The following is a 9,543-nucleotide window of genomic DNA, read 5'->3' on the forward strand; positions in this document are numbered from 1 at the left end:
AAAAAAGGAGGCAGGTATTCACAGGTCTCGGCTTTCTTCCTCTTCCCTCCTTCCTTTTGTTACAGATTCCCTCACTGAAAGAGGAACTTCAGATTCTTTTTTCCAGGACCTTTGGCACACAGACACACACCTGGACAAACCAACATTTAAACTTCACAGCTTTCTTACTGCGACACCACGTCTGCTTTCTTTACTTCTGTAAGTAGATGTTTTCATTTTCTCGTATTTTGTTATGTTGCTGTCCTGTTTTATTATACAGTACGCCTGGCAGGGATGCCATTGTTAAGTTCAGTCACGCTATTTTGGGGGAAAACCTGAATGACGAGATGCTTGAGAAGTAAGATAACTTCACCACCACTGATAATCAGTAAACATACTGTACCATGCTGTATATCTCTGGATAATGAGCTGTCTTGTCTCTTAAATCTCAGAAGTAACTTTTTTCCCAGACTGTTGTATTTACATTGTATAAAGCTGTGATGCAACACGTTGGCAGTAAACGTCTTTCTAGTGTGGATTTACATTGTCTGTCTTGGTTGTATTTATGAGTTGAGAATCTAAAAACGCAGCCTTTGTGTCATAGATAGTTTCCAGTATGTTGGTGAATATTTACTGTACTGTTCAATAGATTCAGCTGATGAATTGTTTAACATGCATTTATTTTGTCATTAGAACAAGGTTGATGTTTCTCTAACAGGAGTCTTGAGTTGATACCAGGCAGCCCTGGCTCAGACTGAGTCAGTCGTCCTTTGGGTCTCTGTCTTTATACACTTAATGTTGATGATGAAACAACTTGAGTTGCTAGGAGGAGTACTTCCTTGTGTTTCACTTGCGGGGGGGAAAAAAATCTAATTTTTTCATTTAAGGTGGAAAGATGTACAGTTCTTCAAATGGTTTATTACACTCTCTGCAGTTAGGCTGCTAGACCTTTTTGGTCATTTGTATATGATGATTTAAAAGTAAAATATGTCAGAGGGTGAGACACCAAGCAACAAGCAGCTCATAGTTCCATACTAAGTATGAGCAGTGGAAATTGTTAAAAAGCTGTGCTGTATACACACATTAGCTTATGGCTGTTATTTTTGTTTTACATGTATAAAATAGAAATGTATACACATAACTTTTTGGTATTAATATGGGTGGTAAGGGGAATTATTAAGATAATTTTGGATTTTCTGACATAATTGGCATCCATGAAAGTCCGTTCCAATATACTGATGAAAACATCTTGTCAACTAGGGATCATTAAAACGTCAGACTGTCCCTGTCTTATACATTTACCACATTCTTTATGGCTTGCAAACTGTCCAATTATAGGCAGCACAGTCTTAAAATGTAAGTTTGAGAGCAGGACTACTATTGCCAACAAACTGCATAAAATCAGCCCAAGCACCAGATGAAAATACTCACATTGCACATGTCTGCATACCACAGATATGTTACATACAATCATTGTTTTTGAGGGAAATATTGCTGCATTTGGATGTGAATATTTTCCGGTTTCTATCCTCCTCTTTGACTGCAAACTTCTTTGGGTTGTGGGCAAAAATGTCATCTTGGGCTTTGGGAAAGACTGTTTTTCACCATTTTCTGACATTTTATAGACCAAAAAAAGATCAATTGATTGAGAAAATAATCAACAGATGAATTTTCAATGAAAATCATCATTAGTTGAAGCCCTAACAATAACCAAATGGTTTTGTTTATGCCTAAACATAACCCTGTGTTTAATCCTGGTGTTGTTGAAACATAAACATATTTGCTACATAATAAAGTGTTTGCTACATAATAACATACAAATGTTGCATATCTGTGGGTTGCAGAAACATAGGCTAAGTTACATTGCCAATACTGGTGACTGGATTGATGAAAGGTAGAACTACCAAATTAAAGAGACAGTGACATCTAGTGGATTTTTTTGCATAACAAACCTAAACCAAACTGTAGAGATGGCTCAGTCAGGTTGAGTTAAGTTCAACACATTTTTCATGAAGATATAGTCACTTAAAATGTGCCCTACCAAACCACTGAGCAGGACATTGCTGGCATGGGAAGAAACTTAGTCATGAAATGTGATGACTTCCATGCAGGAACAGCCACTGATCACATCACCTTTACTTCTATAAAGTGTCCTTCCCCTGGCTAACAAAGGTTCCTCAAAATAAGTTTTTGCAAACTCAGTCTAACCTATTTGGGACAAGATGATGACTAGACATAGTCTTCATACCACATGATTTCACAGCTTATTTTTATTTTTACTTACTGTTGGAAGAGTACAATGGTCGTTTCAGTATGTGTTGCTTGCAGACATGTTAGAGTGAACCTAGCCTGTGGAAACCCATTTGAGTTGTCTTTCAGAAAAAAACTCAGTGTCTTTTCTTTGTGTCTCCTTATTGTGTTTTAGGGTGTGACCTCCCTCCTCTTCCATTCTCTTTACACTTAGCACTCCCTCCTATATAACTCCATTGTTTCCTCCCTTCCTTTCACTCCCTTCTCTATAATGACCACCTCTTTCCCTCCTCCCCAACCGAGAGGCATCGACTACAACCTGCCGACCTGTGGAGAGACTCAGTGCAATGACCATGGTACTTGTGTGAGTCCTCCTGGCGGCGGCATTGGTTTGGTGTGCAACTGTGCGCTAGGCTACCGGGGCGAATTCTGCGAGGACACAGTCAACGGGGCATTAAGTGTACCACTAACCCTGAGTGTGCTGGCCGTCATCATCGGAGCGGTGATTGTGGCTTTCGTTGTTGCCAAGATGAGGCAGAGGCAAAAGAAAAGAAACAGGTACAGAAATATTGTTGAAAGTTTTATCATTCATTGTTCTTGAGGGAACAACTTGCTTATGCTAAGCAAAAATGCTTATTTGCTGTCTTTTCCAAAGTGAGATGAGAAGAATGATGTCAATCTTGTGTGTTACAAAAACAGCTAGAGGTTGGGCGTAATTAGCCTAGCTTAGCATAAAAACTGGAAGCAGAGGGAAACAGCTAGCTAGTTGTGAAGTGTACACATTGTCCTGTTTGTTTAAAGTTGAACTGAAACTGATATTAATTTATGTTGAGAAATCAAACCATTTGACACTGGACAGAGCCAGGCTAATTTCCTGCCATTTCTTTATGATAGGCTAAGATATTTTTCATCCTGGCGCCAACACTATACTCAAGACATGACATTGATATTGATCCTCTTATCTTAGTCAAAAGGAAAACAAAAATAAAGTTGCACTGTCCATCAAAGTTTTGAAACATTGGATCTAAACTTAGTCAATGAACTCTTTCCTGATGAAGTAGAGGCTGATAGTAAACACAAGCAGTTATAGTCACATTGGCTGAACAGATTAAATCCCTTTTTCACACAGCACTACCACAATGAAGACCCCAGCATTTCCCTCCTCCGCCCATCTTTTCTGTTTCATGTCCAAGTTTTGTCTTTTGTGTAGCTATCACTGTGTTGGATATTATTAATGTAGTTATGGTGGGCGCCATTAGCATGACATAACAGATACACGTTGGGCAGCTCTTTCTGAACAACAAAAAAAATGGCATAATAATCTTATACCATCCGTGTTATATGGAGGTTTATCTCGACCCTGCTTGGAGGGTAAGCTCCTGGACCTTATTGTCTTACCGCTTACTAGACATTTACAGTTACTGTTCCTCCTCTTTGAGTTAGCTGCTAACTGCTGCTAGCTGCTTTTTTTTAATCTCAGAGTGATGGGTCACAAACATTAAACAATGTCTGAACATTATATTCATCCTGTCCTGTCAGCTAATACTTTTTACACAGACATCAATTTGGCTCTGTAAGTACCGTCATTTTTGGCTGAAAGGCACAATAACTCTGTCATTACATGTTCTAACATTATATACAAAACGCCGCAGTGAGAAAGCAGGGTTTTGTCTACATTTGTCGACATGTTTTCACTCATGAATGAAGGGTTCCATCATGCAACTGAAAATAATAGACCAACAACAAAACTGCCTGAAGTGAATGTCTGTTTTTGCTGCATGCAAGTTGCTACATGTCCATTCACCTGTGGTGCTCTCACCTGGTTCACACAATTACATCAACATAAGATAAGGAAATGTTCTCAAATTAATGTTGTGTTTTTGTTTGTAAACAGGAAACATATGGCAGAAAAACATGGCTACAACATTGATGTGTAATGTGGATGCATCTCCATTATATCTGAAGTAGGTATTTGGCTAAATATTCCAAAATGCTTTCCATTTTGTGTTTTATCACCTGGGAATCAAATTTGAGAATTGGACGCAAACTATGTACAAGTGTCATAGTTTAATTACAACAGTTAATTTTTGTGAAGGAAAATACTGCACCAAAACTACATTGCTTAATTAAAAACAATGCTCTGTAGCGCTACTAGTGGTCAAAAGCTCCACAGGGTACCTTTAACTGACAGACTGCTGACACTTTAAATATGTTTCTAAATGTGGATTTTTTAAATCACCATAACGAAGACAGAAAAAATAAATAAATAAAAATACGTAATCTCTCATTCTTTTCCAGGTTAACCATTAAATTGTGGCCAGTAACACTATGGAGCTTCCATCTTCTGCAGCACGCTTATAGCAGTTGGTTGAATTTTACCTTTTTTCAGTGGCTGACCTTTGACTTTTCCCTTTACAACTGATGTTGCAGCATCCCAAAACCTCAAATACTGAACTGATAAATGGAGTTAGATTAAGAATGATCCAACTTCTCTACAGTAATTGTGTTTTTCATGTATCATTTGACAATGGAAAAATATAACTTAAGGTATATATACCAGACACATGATTCACTGAGGGAAAATGGCATGCATCACAGAGTTCTGAAGCTGTTCATTTAGACAGGATATAGATGACTGACGCAGAGTATATTTACAGGCATGTGTGTAACTCTGGTATTTAATTAAGATGGATTCAGATTGGAGTCAATGAGTCTTTACCTCATGAACACAGCAGAGACATCTGTGCTTGAACAACATAGTTTTAGAGATAATGCCTCGTTTCAAAACAGTTTTGTTTTGTGTCCGTGTTTACGTATAGTATGTGCAAAATGCATTATTCTACAGATGAATAAAAGTCACTACAGAAATTGCAATAAAGTTGAAGAAAATGTACAAAAAGGAGATATATTACTGGAAGTCTGCCACAAAAGTTATATTCTTCATCGTATTTGAGGCAAATTCCGTACTGAAAAAACAGACCTAAAAACAGGAGTTTCGCCGACGGTTGGAGACTATGATTGTTTGAAATGAATGGACTTCTGATGGACTGGCATATGTACCCAGAACTATGTGGAAATGAATAATTGAAATTGAAAACTGAAAAACATCAGTTTGGGAATGAGGTTATGGTTGGGTTAGGTTACCATTATTTTCTTATTAGTGCAATAAAATGATATAGTTTTCCTTATTAATGCTCTGTATCCATTAGCAGCTTTTTATGTGTTCATTCACTTTAATAATCTTACTGTTATTTATAGAATTCTGATGCATTATTGTGGCTATCTAGTGCTAATAACCATTAAAGTTGTAACCACCAGTCCCACAAACAGTAGATCAAAAATATTTTGGTGTTGTGGGCATCTTTTTTGACTTCTCACGCACTGACTGAATTTGCCATTCTGCAAGAAATGAACAGACTTTTATAGACTAAAATGATCATGTTGTTCACAGTTTGAATGCACAGTGAGAAATGTCATGATCTGCCTGTACTGAAAATCTACTTCCTTCATCAGATTTCCCATATGAAAAAGCTCATTACTGGGTACATTTAGAAAAACATTCACCTATCAGTCACTCTTTTTGACAAAGAAGTAGCTTCCCTTAAATACAGAGAGATGACCAATGAGTGCCATAGTGCTGGTGAGTGATTCATTCTGCTGTGTTTTTGTATATAATGTTGAAAGAGTGAGTTCATGTGCCAAAAACTATTTCCATAGCAATCCATTCACATAAACCAGGGATTTTTACCAGATTTGATCTGTCACTACCTTTTGTTGAGGACTAAAGTCTTTAATCTGTCCTCACTAAGTTACCTTCAAGTGTTAAGTGCTTTGTGTGCTGTATTGTCTTTCTTTTGTACACTGCTGACTGAATTATTATGTTTTACATGCCTTTTCTGTAACTCTTTTGATACCATAAAACATTAGCAGGACAACTTTTTTTACAGTCTTGTTTTTCTTTATGTTTTTGTGTAGCTGTAATACAAATCAGTTCATGTAGTCAGACTGCATGTAACTACTGAGCACTGATGATGATCATGGAAGATGTTTTGAATGTTTAACACACTTAAGCCTCTCAAATTTATGAGTATGTGGAATAACAATTGTGTGTCAACGTGTGTACAATGTGTTGGGCACATTAAGCATGTGCATGTTTGTATATAAATGGATTGTAAGTTGCTCAACAGCCTGTCATTCTCTGTAAGAAGTGATGGCTCAGGCCGACAAAAAGAACAAAAAATAGCAGCCCAGTCACCAGACCAGAGATACTTTACAATTGTATGTTCCATATTTATTATATTAACATCTCTAAAGTGACTTGTATATGAGCAGCAGTTCACTTTTCAAGACCAACAAACTGCACTGGTTGTTTTTTAGCAAACACATTACTGCTTTTCCAAAAAGGACTATGCCACCAAAATGTGGGATTTATGCTAAAACATGATCTTTCTCTAACTTTAAGTTTTCTGCCTAACCCTAACCACAAGTAAACCCAACCTGGGCCCACTCCTAACTTGTTGAATACCTTAACTTGGTCAGTGGCCCTCGGCGTCAGTGGCCCTCGGCGTCAGACACCGATGCACCAAGGAACCATTTAGTGGCTACATGAGATGCCCTGCATTTTTCGGTACTCCAAGCAACTGCTGTAGAACGGAGAGCGAGGAGGAAGGGGAAGTCTTATTATAGTAACACGTGTGTGCTAGTATAGCTGCATTCTATGTTAGTGATGTATGTCAAATGATTATAGCCTATGTGAATTATTAATATTATTTTGACAATAATAGTTTGATCCGCAGGGCCACTGAAGTATTTGATCAGTTAGGAGTGAGCATATGTTGGTTAAACCACATTGTAGAAACTCAGTGAAACACAGTTTTAACCATGTAGGTATAACATTTTCACATAACATACAAATGCTACATACCCATGGTTTGCAGATTTCTATAATGTCAACATTTACTCTGACAATTAGGTTGAAAAAATACCACTTTTTGGAGAAGTGAGAGTATTTGCCTAATTTTTTTGAGAGAATAAAAACAGTAATACATTTTTGCTCACCAAGTCCTCAGTAGCCTTAAAACCCAAAACTATGACTTCATTGTTGATTTATAACTCTACGACACCTATCACCTAAAAGTTAAAGGTGGCCATACCTGAAAGAAAAAGGTGCATTCAAAGTACTGACCCAGAAAAAACAAAGCACCTTTTTCCCACAATTGCAGTGAACTATGTCAATAACCTGAAACTAAAATGTGTGCGCACGCCCTCCCAGATCCTGTTTTGTTTCATTCTAAAATTCCTTTCCTCTCATAAATGTTTGGCCCCAGATAGCAAAGATTGATTTATACCAGCAACTATTGCCTTTTATTTACTAGTTAAGATGTTCCTGATAAACTGATCTGTGAAAAAAAAAATGATTAATGTATGTAGGACCCTACAATTTTTGTGTGTAATCTTATGTACTATTTCATTTACACATATACTTTTCAATTATTAAGCCACTCACCAAACCAATGTTTTATATATACTTACTGCATAACCCCAACAGATTCATATAAACAAAGACTGTACTTTAGTCGGAACAAGTCGTTGCTAGAGAAGCACACATGCAGCTTTTCTAATCATGAAATATTTGCAGCTATGCAGGATTTTACATGAAAGATGTTCTTTTTCTTGATACTTCGTATCAGTTTACAATCACTTTGTTTTACGGCTGAGTCAGTTGTGTTGAAACTGATCAGTCTTTCACATGTCCTTGAGTTATTGCTGTCTGCCTTTGATTTTCAGTCCCATTTACATCAATTTATGTTGGTATTAAAGGTCTAGTGTGCAGGATTTAGGGACATCTGTTGGCAGAAATTGTATACAATATCCATAACAATGTTTTCATTAGTTCATAATCCCCTGAAAAAAAGAATACTTGCATTTGTGTTAGAATTAAGTATTAAATTCAGTTTCTCCCATCAGGCAAGGTAATTTTTGATTTTGGCAACTTTTTTTTTTTTTTTTTTACCCTTACTGGACTACGATAATCTGCTCTTTATGAAGGCACCACTACCTAAAGAAGTTGAACGCTGTATAGCATTGTGCTTTAAGTTTTATTACTTTCTACACATGCTGGTCCTCGGGGTTAGAATAAATCTTGGCAAAAAGCTTTCTGAATACATTCCCTTCTTCCTGAACTAATGTGCAAAAGTACCAGAAATTGTCAAAGCTGATAACTATGGAGGAATTTAAGTCCATTTTGAAGGATGGAGAAAATAGCACTCTTTGTCAGTGTGACTTAATTTTTTCACTGAAAAATGTTTTAGAAAATTGCACCTGTTTGCATTCAATTTCTCCTTTAATTTTTTTAAGGTTCATTTTTATTTTTGAACAGTGAGTTACCTTACTCTCAACATTGCACTTAAGTCCTGCAATGCTCTGTTTTTAGTTTGTGTTGTATTTATGTTTTTTGCTAATCCTTTTCTTGTGTGTGCGTGTGTTTGTGTGCGCACACACCGTATAACGTTGGTTTTGAAAAGTGCTATTCAAATAAACTCTTATATATTATATTATTGTATATATGATAACATTTCGTATAGCATTTTAACAGCTGCATAGCTACAGTTTGCAGCTAGGCCCACAGTAATCTTGTGAGAGACATGGTTCTACAAGTTAAAGCTATGTAATAAGCAGAATATTATATTACATGAATTATTTAATAAGTATATTTTTTTATTTATCCAATTAAATAGAATAAAACAAGGTGATGGGTGTGTCACTGTAAAATGATTATTACGATGTTTAATATGTTTCTCTGCTATAAGTTCAGAATGTGTAACAATACTGACAACAGGCAGCTGTCACTGTGTGTGTGTTGTGTATACACAAAAGCTGCTGCCTATTCAGCCCCTTTTTGGGATTAAATGACACAATAGTATCAGCTCCAATGTTTACTAAACTCAGCAGAAGCTGAGATGGGGAATGGGACTAATCTGTAATGACTGATCTTTGTTATCAGATAAAATATGTATCTGTTAAAACAAGAGGACGGATCTGCCACGAGGGTGATACTATGTCAACATAGTGTATAATCATCAGGCAGATGAAAAAAAAGTAGAGCAAAATGTCCAAAAGACTACATTTATAGCTTTTATAATTATGTATTTAAACATTTTTTACAGAAAAAAACATAGAGATTTTTTTTATTCTTATATTCATGTAATTTTCATCTAACTTTTTACTAATTTCTTGCTTATTTGGCCCTTTCTTCTCAAATTTCTCATTGTCTTCTTTCCTTGTTTGATATATCAGTTTGCACAATTCTTTAAT

General features: G+C 36.3%; 1 long non-coding RNA gene across 1 annotated transcript; it reads left to right on the forward strand.

The window, feature by feature from the left end:
- On the forward strand, nucleotides 1-6,408 carry LOC121959917. Its single transcript, XR_006106943.1, has 4 exons — nucleotides 1-198; nucleotides 2,405-2,787; nucleotides 4,124-4,193; nucleotides 4,528-6,408. It is a non-coding gene; the product is annotated as an uncharacterized LOC121959917 (long non-coding RNA).
- The last annotated feature ends 3,135 nt before the right edge of the window (nucleotides 6,409-9,543 follow it).

This window comes from Plectropomus leopardus, chromosome 20, assembly GCF_008729295.1.
Source record: "Plectropomus leopardus isolate mb chromosome 20, YSFRI_Pleo_2.0, whole genome shotgun sequence".
Lineage (NCBI taxonomy): Eukaryota > Metazoa > Chordata > Actinopteri > Perciformes > Serranidae > Plectropomus > Plectropomus leopardus.